General features: G+C 38.5%; 1 protein-coding gene and 1 pseudogene across 9 annotated transcripts in view; one reads left to right on the forward strand and one right to left on the reverse strand.

Moving 5' to 3' along the window:
* The window catches only part of CMKLR2 (chemerin chemokine-like receptor 2), a 42189-nt gene that overhangs the window by 8204 nt on the left and 18172 nt on the right, over positions 1-15813 (reverse strand). For 4 of the 8 annotated variants that reach the window (XM_081052118.1, XM_081052115.1, XM_081052116.1 and 1 more), the window contains 2 exons: positions 7666-7866; positions 2353-2423 (listed from right to left, as the gene is read on the reverse strand). The gene's annotated coding sequence lies outside the window, so the exon portion shown is untranslated. The remainder of the gene's footprint in view (positions 1-2352; positions 2424-7665; positions 7867-15813) is intronic. The other 4 variants (XM_081052121.1, XM_081052119.1, XM_081052122.1 and 1 more) reach the window with 1 other exon arrangement.
* Positions 1899-13396, forward strand: LOC308498563 (phosphatidylinositol N-acetylglucosaminyltransferase subunit P-like; annotated as a pseudogene). The gene is made up of 3 exons: positions 1899-1938; positions 4567-4757; positions 12967-13396. The product of its transcript is annotated as a phosphatidylinositol N-acetylglucosaminyltransferase subunit P-like (transcript).

Raw genomic sequence — 15813 nt, forward strand, 5'->3', positions numbered from 1 at the left:
GGGCGAAATTAGGTTTTTCAATCCAGGTTTAAAGGAAGCATGGTCATTTATTCCATAGGCAGAGTCAAGCTGTCTTGGCTGGCAGTGACTTCCCATTGAGATGTCGTATAGGTTTCTCTGTTTGGAAGGGCTTGGAGGAGCAGAGTAACAATGCCAGAATGAGGCTTTTAGACTTGACTGAAAAGACAAATAGCTACTGTATTTGTCTTAAACCATATGTGGTGCTGAGAGGCAAATAAATAATTCTTACTGGAATGAAGACTGATAAAAGCCTACATGATCAGAAAGTCGTTTGAGTAGCCTCTTAAGTAAGTGGTAGGCTGCGTCGTGCACATGAATACACGCAGGTCCACCCAAGTCGGTTGGAAATGTGTGAAAAATGCTTGGTGTGGAGTGAAGTTCTGAGAACCATCCCTGAAGTCTGTGGTTTGGCTTCCAAAAAATGTGAAGAGGCATGTTTACTGCAGAGATTCAGCCACTGTGAGGACGCACTGTCACTTTCCCGGGTTACATTTACCAGATATTCAAGTAGCAAGTGTCTAGTGCTGGAGCTCAGAACTATTTATTGAATTAAACAAATTGGTTTCTGATCTCTTCAGATTTAATAGACGGGAAAGCTGAAACTCTTTTCTGAGTAAACAGATTTCACCGCAAGTGTTTTGGAAGAAAGTGTAGTGATAAATACTTTAAAAAAATCCAGATGATCTAGGGAAAGGACATCTGGTAAAAATGTGTGTCATTAAACTTTTCAGTGTGGCTTTAAACAAGGGTTGTCTTTAGAGGGAAACATTTCGTTTATCTACCTTGACAAAACACAAAGATTCCTTCTGGCAGAACATCTGGTGAATGCAGAGAGGTTTAATTTCATTCCACAATGTTGAGTCAGATGGGTTTTCATTGACCACTGCAAAAATGTATACCTAACAGGATCTTAAGAAAATTTAGACTCTAATCTACTTTGAACAGAGAGAAAGATTCAATGTTGCTGACCTTTGTCAAAGGGGATCGCCTGTGTAGTGTTCCCCATATACCCTGGTAAAAAAGAACTCAAGAGCTGCATGTCTCCTGTGAAAACCATAGGGCTCCTGAGGGAACATGCATTTTGCTTCTGATTGATGATAGAAATTAGTTGAATGAATCAATGAACATGAAAGAGAAACTTTCTGGTAAAAACCATAGATGGCAACTTATATAGTCAACCCACTTTATTTTGCAAAGCCTGTCTTAGGGAAGAGAGATTAAAAAAAAATAAATAAAACCACATGTGTGTATGTGTGGGTGAGTGGTGGGGCCATTTGGGGGGCACTGATCACTATTTTACAATATCAAATATAAACTTACCACACCCGATTGTACTCAAGATGTTTAGCACCCATGGACTATTTTGCTGCCTTTTGGATGAATAATCTGTGCTTGGAAGGTGTTGAGGCATAGCAGTGTTTTGTAAAGATTCCCCATTTATTCACCCAAGGGAAGCAAAAGAGCTTTAAATGGAACGTGAAGGCTAGGTGTGATATTGATGGCTATTGCTGATTGGGGGGTAGTAGAACCGTGATTATAGATTGCACACTTCCACCCCAAGCTTGGGCATAGCCTAACCTTTAATAAAGAAGTATGTTGCTTATCTGTAGCTCCCATGTTGTTTACTGCTTAATGCTAGACATTAAGACAAATGACAATATTCCTTGGTATATTTGAAGAATGGAAGTTTTTTGGTTTGACTAGAAAAGAGACAACAAAAAAGGGGAGTGTTCTGGCCTTTGAATGTCATGCTTCAGCATTAGGATTTTACTCCATTGCCAGTTGGGAGCAAATAAAAAGATTTGTAGGAGGGAGTGACATCACCGAATCTTTGTTTTTGTAAATATCATCTGGTAGTAGTCTGGGAGAACATTGCCATGATTGAGTCCAAAGATGGAAGGGCCTTAGGCAGTGAGAGTGAGAATGGAGATGAGGGAGAGATATTTGAGACATTTAGGAAATTAATAGAATTTTTCAGGAAGCTTAGCTAAACAGTATAACCTTCACAATAACTTTTCTTATTGAGTTGGCATTGAAAATGAACCTCGGATTAAAAAGCTAACTAATTTCAGTCATACAAATGTTTTATTCACTTTTAAAGGCAGTGGGGTTGGGCTAGAGAGTTTTTCTTTCATGAAAAGAAAAAGAAAGAAAAAACAACTGAATCAAGTGGAAATGAAATGAGACCTATCTTCACTCTGCTGGGATCAAGGTCTTTTCATAAAAGGCACTTGCAGGCTGACCAGCATGTCTAGCCCCCAACCCCATGCTTCACTTGGACAGTTTAAGAAGAGGGCACAGCACATATTTGAAAAATCAACGCCTACTTACACACCAGTTGTTCTAATGCTCCACCCAGAAGACAGTGTCCCCAGTTGTACAATCTGTATGGCTGTTAATTGCTGGGAGAGAAGAGTGAATGATTAACCTTCTGACAGATAAACTTAGGCTTCATTCCTTTGCAAGACCTTAAGATAACTAACACAGGTATTATTTAAGTATCAGGCAATAAAGTGGTCTCTGGGCTCTGGAACCAGAATCGCTCCCTTCAAATGCCAGTCCCTCTTCTTTCTGGTTGTGAAATCTTAGACAAATCAACTACTACCTCAAAATCTCAGTTCCCCCCTCACTTGTAAAATGGGAATAGTGACAGTACTAAGTCATGGGATTGCTGTGATGGTCACACAGAAATCCTCAAAAGGTGGTCAGCTCAGTACCTGGCATATAAAGTGTGCTCAATAATTGCAGGTTGTTATAACCTGTTTAAGACTAAAAGCAGTACACAACGAAGGGGAATGTAAAAAGAGAGTGGGATTTCTTTGTGTTACTTCATGAGAAGGGTAAGAAGTTTTCAGTAGAGATTTTAAAGCTCATTTTGTTGGGTGGCTGGTTGGCTCAGCTGGTTAGAGCGCAGTGCTCATAACACCAAGGTTGCCAGTTCAATTCCCACATGGGCCAGCGAGCTGCACCCTTCATAACTAGATTGAGAACAATCAATGACTTGACTTGGAGCTGATGGGTCCTGGAAAAACACACCGTTCCAATTAAAAAAGAAACAAAATTCATTTCGTTTTGCAAGCTCCGTATTTTTAAAAACATTGAATGTGTATGCAGCTCAAATCGTTAGATGCCTGCCTTCTGAAGCGTTTGAGCAGGGGGAATCCCTGTGTCTAGCCTCCAAATGCCATTATCCCCATATCTGGACAAGGGTGGTATGAAAATAGAATACTGTAAAGCATTATATTCTCTTACTTCTCTCTTTTAAAAGACCTATTTGTTCACCTTTGATTAAAGGATATAGTCCAGGTCTTTATCTCACTTCTCTCCAAATATTATCTAGAGTCTGAGGAAGAATCACCATCATGGACAATAGAATGTTTCAAAGCTTTGATTATAGCAGAGGGAAAACCCCCAACCAGTATGTCCTTGAAAAGGGATGTCTATGTGTACAAGTAATGTTTTAGCAGGAAGGATGTGGACACTGAATTTGAAAACCTTGATGGCACAGGACCTCTATAACTTTATTCATGTTCAGCACAGGACTAAATAGCTACTGGAGATCTGAATGGTCCCAATTTCTGTTTTGGATATTTTCATTCATATAAACAGCCAAAACCAAAACTTTACTCCTTTTTAAAGTCTTCTGGGCAGTGTCACATCTCCTGAAGAACTGATTGTGGAAGCAGCAGTCACCACAGGGTATAGATTACAGAACATCTCATAAGATACCACCCATGGTTTAAAAAAAACTGTTTAAAGGTTGACTATGACTGAGTTTGTGTGAGTCTAGAATCTTGAACATGACCTGAAATCCCTGCAGAAATATGCTTCAGAAAAAAGTCAGGGACACGCAGTGGAAAGTTTGTACTGCTACCACAACATACCTCTTTTTTCTGTTTCATCATTACTTGGCACTAAAGATATTTTGGATTTCAGTCACTTATTGTCAAGGACATTACAGACGTCTAGGGGCAATACCCAGTGTAGGGTGGAAAGTAAATTGGCAGCCATTATTTTCTTATTTTAATTTATATTAAGATATTTCCTTTCTTAAAGAAAGGGAAGTCTTTTCTCCTAAAGGAGAGGAATGAATAGTTAGGAAACTTGCAGCATATACTGAAGTTGCAGCCACTTCACCAAACAATACAGTTCATCACGCAGAGAGGTAGTAAGGGAACTTGGTGAGGGGGGTGGATGGGAAACTTGTTTTGGTAATAGTAATGTTTTTTCAACGCAGCCACAAAAAAGAGGAGGGGGGACAACATTTTTAGAACTTCCTCCCATTCATACAAGATTATGCCTGACAACATTTTTACCTTCTATTCCCCTTTGGAGGACAGAGAAGGGAGAATAGGATAAAATGTAGTAGTGGAAAATAACGCACAAGTTGAAAGACTTGCCTGCTGATCATCACCAAACAATGAGGGACCAGAATTATTATTGTGATGGTTTAAAGACATTCATCATGAACCCTTTTAATTGTGGTAAGGAAAACAAAGCTGGCAACCGCATCATTCAACTTTGTCACGGTCGGTCTGTATTAAGAGTCTCTCGCTGAAGTCTGCGAAACAGATCTTCGGAAGACCCCTGGAACACTAGGCAGTGCAAAAGAAAGAGCTCAGGAGACTGTGGGAACCTCAGATGATGTCTTTGCTGGAAGGGTTGAAGGAATTGCTGAGAAAGAAAGACTTAAGGAGTCTGATAGCCGTCTTCGGACACTTGAAGAGGAGGAAAAAGTAAGTCATTTATTCTGTGTGTTTCATAATGTTGGAGCTAGGGCAAAAAATGTTGACATAATTGCCAGGAAAATTTTGGCTTAGAAGCAAAAAGTTATAGGTGTTTAAACTGGAGAATTTTAAAAACCAACCAAATAACAAACCAAACAGATACATCACATTGGGTGGGCCCTAAGGGGTTTCGGGCATAGCCTTAATGACTGCTGGGTGGGGATATTCTAGAAAGCATTGATGCATGCGTCAAGGGGGCCTTTAACATCATCTTTTAAGGACAAGAATTTATGACAATAGATAATATGTTTTGAACCGTTATTCTCTACTGATTAGGAAACTGAAGATAAGGAAAATTAAACACCTTGCAAAAACCATTCAGTTGGCAAGTTGGCATAGTTAGAATTCTTACCCAAATGCCCATATTCTTAACCTTTAGACACCTCAAGCACAAGAATCCTTTCTCAAAATTGTTTAAAACAGGAATGACACTGAATTCAGAGAATAATTCTACTTTTTTCCCCCCTTGGGGTTGTATCTGTGGCTGAATGAAAAAAACAAAACAAACAAAAAAATTAACTACTCTTCCCTACAAATGAGGATGACTAAATAGGAGGAAGCTCAGAATCATATAAGAAAAAGAAAGCTACTTTGGTTCTTTCTTAGACACTTCCTCACCTCTCCCCACCTCCTACCCCTCCCTCCAGGCCCAGTGGAGCCAGCTTGTGAGAACAGTTTTTAACTTGGTGCTCCTTCCTGTCATAGCTACATGTTAGTATTGTGTGAGAGGCCCACGCTTACTCAAAATCTATTCTACCCCTGGGGCTGGTTCTGATTCTACTGTTAAAGTCACTGCAAAATGTGGACAAGTAAAGAATCAAACTACCAGACCAGGAACCTAAACCAACTCCCATCTAGCGCATGGCAGCTGGATTCTGAGGACACTCAAGCAAATGCATATTCTTTAGTGTTTCACAGCAGGTTAAGCCCCCTTTTGGTCTCTCTTGGTGAACTGGACCACCACACATGAACCTAGACACCTGCATTTGCCCAAGAACTTCTCCTTTCCTCCTGGGACCCACTATGAATTCTTCTTGGCCTTCTAAGGGCAAGGGTACTTTCAAATAGTGAATATCCGGATCCTGGCTGAATATTTCAGGCAAAGGACGTGGGCAAGAAAGAAAAAAATAAATCAAAAAGGAGAAGAATCCTTTTAAGCCAGTGTCTACTTCCAGGCAAAGCCCTGCAGTGACTAAACCCCACTGTGAGACTCTCAGGGCTCCATTTTGTCCTCTGCCTGGCAGAGCCCTTGAAGGAAACCGGGTTCTTTATGGGAGGGAGCAGCATCTCTTGAAGGTTAGCATGACCCACTGTCACATCTCGAGTTTTCCCCCGTGCTCTTCAGTCTCAGTTTCTTATTAAAACAAAGGAGAGCTATTTTATCTCAGTTCACTACTACGGGTAGTTTGCGACCTATTTCTAAACATCTGAAGATTTCATTCTATACGCAGGGATTCCTTTACAATTATTCCAGCCATGGGAATATTTTCTTGTTGGTTTTCCCACTGATCCACCCAAAACTTCAGATTGCATGACGTAGGGCCAAGATTAGGGTGAGGCAAGTGAGGTTGGGTCACGCCAGCGTAATGTCAGGTCCTCACGTCGCTTAAAATTGTGATATACTGTTCAGCATGGATTTTTTTTGCATTCATTTTGATTACTAAGTTTTTTGGCACCTGTTATAATTTTGCCTCAATTGCCTCACCCTAGTTCCTGCCCTGCCATGACACTTGACCCATTTAAGTCCGCGAGTACTAGGTAGCCTGGTGTGTTGAAAGAACATTGAAACCCAGGAGAGATGGTTGTAAGTTTTAATTCTGCATGTCACTAACTGCATGACTTTGGATGAGTCACCTTCTCACTTGGGACCCCAGGTGCCTCATCTGAAACATTTAGTTTTAAACATTTATGAGAAGCTCAAAGATGGCAGGACAATGTGTCCCAACCCTTTTACTACTCTCCATGCCTCCAAATAGCACCAAATCCAGTGCTTTGCACAGAGTAGGCATTCAAAAACTGTCTTCTAGCAAATGTTTGTTTTTTGTTGTTTTGTTTTTATTAGCATATTGAAACAAAAATATGGACCACAGTCCAAAACAAAAAGCTTACACAAATTAAAAACATTCTGCAAATGAAAACAAAACCTCCCCAAATAAGAATGTTGCCCCTCCCTCATTCTTCCCAGAGGAAAAAAAATGAATCTGAAATCACTGCCCTTTCTGATTCATTTACATATGGCAAAGACTTACTGCCTTTTTTCCCCTGCCTTTTTAAATATTCTATTCAAATATTTCAGGTTATGAGCGAACCAGACTTGTGTAATCATCAGCCCTCAGGGATTTTTTCCATCTAAAGATACCAGTACCACCCTAATGAGTCACATTTGGTAAAATGTAACATCTGTGAGAAAAGGTTATAAACATGCAGCAATGCCCAAAGCAGCTGTAGAACTGCAAAGGAAACAGAATCTTCACTTCTTAACTAGTTCTTCATATTTAAATCTGCATAACTAGAAATTAGGGGGAGAGAACATTTGTGCATACAGCTCAAACCCCTTTGCCTTCTTTACCTGCCTAACAAAGGGAGGGAGAGAGGGAAGGAGGAGGGAAGGAAGAAGATACTGGTTCAGTGGTAAAACAAATTACTCTGCTTTAAGAGCTCCTTTCTTTATTCCTAACTCATTTTATATTATGCCATCTTTCCCATTTACTTACTCTCTGACCAGTGGTCAGAGAAATCAAGAGAAGAACCACTTTTGAGATCTCTTAACCGTATTATTTTGCAAATTGGCTCTGGACACAGTAAGTACACAGTAAATAGTTTTTAATATCTTACTTTCATATTTGATAATACTTACCTTGTCTCAGAAGCAAAGGTCTGGTACAGGAGGTCTTCTAAAGGTCATTAAGGATGGTGGTTCTTGAGAAAGAATGGATATGTATCTGCAGTGGACATATATCTGCAATGTCCCTGTCCTTGCCGTATTTTGGATAACTCCAAGCCAAGTGCTTCTCCAAGTACTCAAGTCTAAGAAAGTAGTCAGAAAATATCTTGGCACCTATACAAGTAATACAAAAAACCTTCATTGAAATATAATGTAAGCAGTTTACTTCCTGATAAGGAAATTGGAAGGAACTCAGTAACAAACCACTTAATACAATAAAATTTCTTTTTAAAAATTCTGATTTGAGAGCAGGTTCCTATATCCTTTCTGCTCATCACAGACTTTACCTAACAAGGCAAAGTCAGACAAAGTACTTCAACCTAAAGTCTGAGTCTCTGAAACTGTATATAATAACTTGTGTGACTAGTTATTAAAAGCAAAAAGCTCAGCAATTCTAAGCTCACCTTTAAAACCACGTAAGAATAGTCATATTAACAGTAACCACAGATACCTTGAGTTGAAAAGTTTAGCTTGCATTCAAAATAACGTTTAGAAGGTTCTGAAAAGAGAAATTCACAAGGTCCGTTCTATTACTTCTTTAAAAATCGAATTCTACTACAATGACCTGGAAAAGGGAATGAACAGCACCATCCAGCTTGTTCCTTAGAAATGACCTGTCTTCTTTAACTTCACTTATGAAGCAACACTTGCACTGAACTTTATGCCAGTGATAGTACAAAGCAAATCATCTTCTCCAACAGGTTTTCCTAGCTGATAACATGCTTAAACAGCAGTTATAGGTGCGGAACTATTTTGCTAAGATGCAGTTAGTAATCCTATGTTAAAGTGATATGTACTATGGACCTATGGCTTGTTCAGTGCCTTTTCACCATCCATGAGAAGAGAGTCAATGTCATGTACCCAGGAGGAGTCCCAATCCAGCACCTTCACTGGTATTTCCACGAGAAATACACCATTCACCAAAGGTACTGAGACTAGTGACATTGACATCTACACCTGCTAAATTTCTGCCCAAATGTGAGCTTTCGCTTTGACCATGAGCTCAATGTGAGCCAAGAAAGAGATGTTTGACAGCTTAAAAAAAAAAAAAAAAAGGTGAATTTGCCCTTGGGCTTTTTAATAGAATTGGGGGAGTGTTTCTTCAGATTTACTTGAACTGGTCAGACTGCACCTGGGCGTACTATATTCTTTCCTGGGAACTATAATTTAAGAGGAACAATGACAAACTGGAGCATATCCGGAAGAGAAACAACAGGATAGAGAGAAAGCTGAAAACTACGATGTGTGAGGAGCATTGAATGAACTGATGGAAGTTGTTTATACTGGAAAAGAAAACTTTTATCAAATGCTTCAAGGGCTGGCATACAGAAGAGGGAACTGTTTTATTTGGCCAGAGAATAGAACTAAGAATATAAGAGAAAAAGACATCAATGTGAGGCAAAACTTTCTGAAGATTATAGTTGTTTAAAATTGGCATTTATTCATTTAATAAATATGGAGCTTCTACTCTGTGTTCTAGGCCCTGGAGAAACTGTGGTGAATAGCAGGGAACCCATAGAGCTTTCATTCTAGGACCAAGCTGTGTCAGATGATGGCACATTTCTCATACTTCAATATTTCAATGAGGTAACCATAAACTGAGGGTTTTGTAGCAGGAAGTCAAGGAATTAAACGTGACAGGACTTGATGTCCAAAGCTCTGTCAACCCTGAAACTCTATGTTGTGGTTACTCGAATGTTATACTAGATGCAGTTTGATGGCTCTCCTAGCCATTGGTCAGGATGCAGTTCTGATTCTGTGGCTTAGCCAATCTTCTGTCAATCAATGCATGCATTGCTGCCTCTGCTAAGGTTTTTTAGAGGGACTGGGTGGCATGGAGGGTAAAGAGAGAGGACACTATAAAATTTCTTCATATGTAATCTACCGTGGAGGAAAAATAATTTTTCTTATGTTCCACATTTACCCACAAAGATCTGATTGCCATTTCTATTACTTTTATTCTTTTTCAACTTGTCATTATTAGTTGGGGAAGGGGGGTTCTACCTTTACAAATCAATTTCCACTAGTTATTCTCTTTGACTAACGATCATAGAATCATATAGCCTGTTACAGTGGAATGAAATGTTATAGAAAATTTAATGAAGCCCCTTCATTTTATATATGAGAAAACAAATTTAGTAGAATACTTTAAAAGAAGACCTGAGTACTAAAGACAGAAACACTAGTAACTACTAGAATTTTAGGCAGAATACCTGTTTTGGGCCTGGAAAATTTTATAAAGAATCAATTAGAACATCTAGAAATTACAAAGTTTACATTGAAATTTAATTTAATGAATGCATAAAGTAGCAGCTTAGACCCAATTGAAGAGAGAATGTAAACTAGCAGATCTATCTGAAGTTATCCAAAATGTAGCACAAAGAGGTAGTGAGATGGAAAATATGAAAGAAGCTAAAAAATGAGTAGAGAGCAAATATCTACCATATATCAAACCAAATCCAAGTTTCAGAAGGGGATAAAGCTTTGTGTTAACCAGGTGGTTAAAAGTGGGTCCACAATCAGAAGCTAGTTTATATTTGGGTATTTTGATCATGTAATAATAGAGAATTATAAAATAATGCCCATAATATTCCTGATCAGGACAGAGGCTGACTGATTTGGGTAGCATTCAATCTGGTAATTTTCAGAGCTGTCAAATGTTCTCTGGAGTACTGAGGGACACCTATTGTTCTATCTCAATAGCATCCAAAGGCTTGGTCACATCTTTGGCTTGGGAAGAAGGATCATCTTTGAAAACAGAGCCCCTCTGTTCTTCACCTGAATATGGAGCAACTCATTCCATAAAAGAATAAAATTGGAAGATGAGAACTCATCCTAGAATGAAACTAGGACCATAATTAAAAGACCCTTTGTAAAATTATGAAACAGTGGTACGTGTTTCATATTGATCACGTTTCTATGACCGACTTTTCTCTAGTGATTAATAGTAACAAATATCTTAAGAGAATAATACATTTTGTAGAGCAAAGAACACAGAAGTTGGAGAGATCTGTGACAAGAGAAGTGGGTAGTAGTCAGCTTCGGAGGGATAGGAAAGTGTCTGAATTCCTGGGGCCCCTCTAAGATAAGAAGAGAAAATGGGAGCTGGTTGAATCCTGGCCCTCAGGCTGAATAGGAGAAAAAGGCAAGTGGGATTCCCCAGCAAGGAGTAACTGCAGTCTACATAACTCCTTGCTCCTTACTATATTCAGATATGGAACGACAGTAGAGCCTTCCTAAAGACCATGGCAAAATAATAGCTCAAAGTAATAGTTGGGTAGTTTCTGGCAGTATGGTTATCTAGATATTCATGTTTTCTGGCAATATGGTTATCTAGAGATTCTTTAAAAACTTTTCACTCGGAAAACTCTAAAAACACTGGACTAAATGTAAAAATCATCTTTTTAAACATATGGCTGAGCTGATAAGAAAGGAAAGCAAATCCTAGCAGCCTGGCCTGAAATGTGAGCCAGAATCTAGAGAGACATTAAAGCTGTTGCTTGTCTTGTGGCCCATGTGGTCTTTCCTTTGTGGTTACTACCATGCAAAGTCCAAAGAAGGTAAAATGCAGGACCTGGAAATTTCCTTAAATGCCTGGAACTAATAAGTCTCCCCGTTTTGGGTGAAGGGCTCATGTGCATGTTGGGGGCACAATTTCAGCTCTGCCTTGGACGTCACTTTCCACGTGCCACAGTGCCTCAAATCATCCAGATGAGAACTGAGGGCCTTTTCAGGTCTCAAGCAATGCAGAGCCTGGCATAAGCACAGTCCTACACATGCATGCGGCCTTCTTTATTCCCAGGCATGCATCAGAGCTTTCCAAAGCCCCTCTGTAGGTCTCATGCTCCAGTTTTTATTTTTAAGCTTTTGGTTAGTCTAACGCCTTCCTCCAACTGGTGTCGATCCCCTCAGGCAACTATGGAGTTAAATAATTGCCTGTAATTATTTTTCACAAATGCTTATGGGTGAAAAGCTTTTCACACTGGGTTAGCTCTGAGTTAGGTCAAATATCCAGTCTTGCAAGTGAGGTTTTCCAGGGAGCCACCAGACAAGTCATGTAATTCTCTGGGACTGAAGCTTTGAAGGCGCTCCAGCCCCTTTCCACTCCTTCCTGGCGCTGCCAGGCTGCTGGTTTTCACCTAGAATGCAGGCTGTTAGTTTTTAAGAATATCGCAAAGCAGAAATGTCCAGGACAGACTAGGGCAAGTTAAAAATGCCACAAAGCTCATTTCTTTTACTGAGATTGAGCTTTCTTTCTTCCTTTTTCCTTTTTTTTAAAAAATAAACACTTCCCAGATTGTTGCTAGCCTTTGGGAGTTCTGAAAAAGTGGATTCTGACTGTTCTGCCAGTTTCTTGTTGCTTTTGTGGAGGGAAGAATTTTCTGAGGTCCTTCCTTTGCTATTTACACTGATGTCACCTCGATAGGGAGTTTGAATAGACAAAGTTTGTGCATCTGGAAACCTGTCGGCCCAAATAGCACGGTGCTCTTTTCTAAAAAAATTAAGCTTGCGAAATCTAAGAAGAGAAATATAGCCTACCTCATAATTAAACTCTTGTGGAAAAAAATGTACATTTTCCCACCATCTCCTTTTCCTTCCTAAACTTGCTTTAGCACTAGAGACTACAGAAGTGAATGAATGAATAAATGAATGAATATATCAATAAATCAATTACATTTGTGGCTCATCAAAGGGTTGGTAGTTACAGAGACTTAAACACAAAAGGCACTCAAAGATTGGTGCTGAATCAAAATAGATTGGCTCAAAACAGGCAAAATTTTCTGTTCTCTGTTATATCTTATCCTACTCATAACATTAAATCTTGAGTTTTATATTTATCCCATATAAAATTGTGTAATCTTTTATAATGAAGATTTCCCACTTCGTTTTCATGGAATATATCTTAGTTTGGTTAGAAAACAAGTCCTATAATATAGTTTACAATAAATTCTTTCCATAAAAGAAAGGAACAAAGGAGAAAGAAGGGACAAAAGAAAGGAGGAAAGAGAGAGGAAGATACTTTTGCCAGTTGTCAAGGTGGTGGCCACTGTCAATTTTTAAAAGTATTTTGGGAGGGTCACAGTACACCCTGGCTTCTCAGCCATTCACTCAGTTTTTCCTCTCCCCGGCCCTGTGGCGCCTGGGTCAGCGTGCTGGGGGACTCCGGGCTGAAGTGGCCAAGCTGTTGGGAGGGGCCCAACTGAACTCTTGAAGGACTCAAGATTGTCTAAAGCCATAGGGAAAATGTGGGAAATCCATCATCGCCATTGCCAGAAAGAGCAATTTATGGCTTTGCTCTTTTTTAAGCTCCCAGTTTGGCTTCATACTATATCTCTTGTGTGCTTGTATTCCCGAGTCTTGGCTAAACTCCTTAGGCTTAACCGACTGACCTCAAAAGTATTGGGCAGTTGCATTGCCTGTCTACCTCCTCATTACTATAGTAATGGGCTACATACTCTTATTTGGAATAAACATGGTGAGTATCTCTCCACTCAACTCTGTTCATACAATCACAGATAACTATTCTCAAAGTCAACAGCATAAGCAATACCAAGAGGCCATCCCAGAATTAAGAGATATTCTTATTAGTGAGGTAAACCAAATGTTCTTTTTTGCAGCCAAAGAACTTTATATCAAACACTAAATTGTACGTAGAGTAACATCAAACATTTATCATAAGTTTTTGACATAATAATTTTGATCATAATTATCTCTTATTAATACCTCGTATTGAAATATTTTTTAAAATGTAAGTTAAATTACTCTTAGATTAAGTTCTATTAATATTGTAAATGTTCTCAGATATTAGTTATTAATAGGCAGAATACATAAAATACTTCATTACCATATAACAGACTTTTTAACAAATATTGAAAAAAAACTAACACCTAGCACAGATATAATTATTTTCCATCAGAAAATTTATAATTAGCTTCGTTGAAGGACATTAGTTAAAGAAGCCTATTTGGAAACAACCCAAAGGGATTCCTGTGTCTCATATCTTTCTTTCTTAATTTGTTATAATAAATGAGTCATAATATTTTAAGAGGATTAAAGCAGCTTATAATGAGAGTGTGACATTTAAAGGACTTACAAAAGCTTTAGTAACAATATAATAGGGTTGTAATAAAATATAATATGATGGGATAACATGATTCTTTCATTTCCTGTTCTTACTAGCAAATTACAAAAGAAAAAAACAAAACAAAAAACAACGAAGTAGCTTTAAATTTTGTTTCATTCTTTGTTAGAGAAAATGTGAAGGTTAAATAGAACCTGGCTATGTATAAACACACATACACACACCAATATTGAGTTAACTCAATTTTATAAATGTGTAATGAAAATGCTATAATAAATCATTTTATGTCCTTCTCTAATGATTCCATTTAATTAATAATGACTATAAAAGCAGGCCTTCAATTACTACTCTAACAAACACAGCCTGTATCTTTCAAAATTGTTTTATCTTCAATAAATACTTAAAAACATCTAAGGAAAAGCAAATGGTATTTTTCTCAGTTCTTATGACATTAAGTCTTAGGACTTTCACATGTGAAAAGTACTCTGAGAAGTAGGAAGGTTCTTAAAGACATCAGGCATGGACTCTTCAAAGAGTCTTTGTCACAGCAACTTTTAAAATAGGGGAATTATTCCAGGTTAAAAGAGGAAAGATCCAAACACTGAATGTAATATGTGGTTATTGATTTGATACTAATATTAGGAAATTATAAGAGCTATTTTGAGAATAACTGGGGAAATTTGAAGCGGATTGGCTATTATCAAGAAATTACTTTTCATTTTCTTAGGTGTGTTAATGATATTGTTTTGTAGGAGAATGTTCTTTTTGGGGGGATGTATGCTCAAGTGTTTAGAGCTGAAATCTACAACTTACTTTCGAAAGATTCAGAAAAAAATATATGCATCATAGTTGTCAGGCTGGGAATGTATAACCTGATTCTAATCATGAAATGTGGTGAACAGAAATGCATTTTCTCCTTCAAGGAAAAACTTGTTGCCCTTGCTCCTGGGAGAACAGTCAAGAGACAGCCTCCAGCTAGCAGCCATTAAGGGACTGCTGCTACTTCACAGAGACCCCTTGCCCAAGGTCATACCCTTCAGTGATCATTGAAATGGATCAAAGGCATGCCCATTTTGGACCAATGGGAGACAATACAGAGAGGCCCATTTTAGCTTCAGAGGTCCACCTAGAGTCATTATTGCTGTCAGTCCTACCTTGCAGCTCAATTTCTCCTCCTGCCTAGTTATCTCCTACCCACCCACCTTCCACACACACAGGGCACAACCTAATAAACATAGGATCATTAAACTCTATTCTACAGTCTTCTTGGACAACTCAACCTGTAACACAAGATGGACATCAGATAACCTCCAAATGAGGAACATTTTTATTTTAAGTTTTGTTTTCTTGAAAAAACGCCAATGTCATCAAAGACAAAGAAAGGCTGTGGAAATGTTTCATATTAAAAGAAACTAAAAAGACATGACAACTAAATGTAACATATGATGCTGGACTGCATCCTGTACTGGAAACAAATGCCCAAAAGTGCATTATTGGATTAGTTGACAAAATTGGAATACGGATTGTAGATTAGCTATAAATATTGAATCAATTTTAAATTTCCTGTGATTGATAAGTATACAGTGGTTATGTAAGAGAATGTCCTAGTTCTTAGAAAACAGACACTGAAATATATAGGGGAAAGGGGACACGATATAATCAACTTCCTCTTAAATGGTTTAGAAAAACTACATACATTCATACACAGAGAAAGAATATCAAAGCAAATGGGCAGAGGACCTGAAGAGACATTTCTCCAAAGAGGATATACAAATGGCAAATAAACATATGAAAAAAATGCTCAACATCACTAATCATCAGAGAAACGCAAATAAAAACCACAATGAAATATCACCTCACCCCAGTCAGCATGGCTATCATCAACAAGACAAATAGCAACAAGTGTCGGAGAGGCTGTGGAGAAAAAGGAACTCTCATACACTGTTGGTGGGAATGCAGACTGGTGCAGCCGTTATGGA

Source organism: Rhinolophus hipposideros (genome assembly GCF_964194185.1).
Source record: "Rhinolophus hipposideros genome assembly, chromosome: 6".
Classification (NCBI taxonomy): Eukaryota; Metazoa; Chordata; class Mammalia; order Chiroptera; family Rhinolophidae; genus Rhinolophus; species Rhinolophus hipposideros.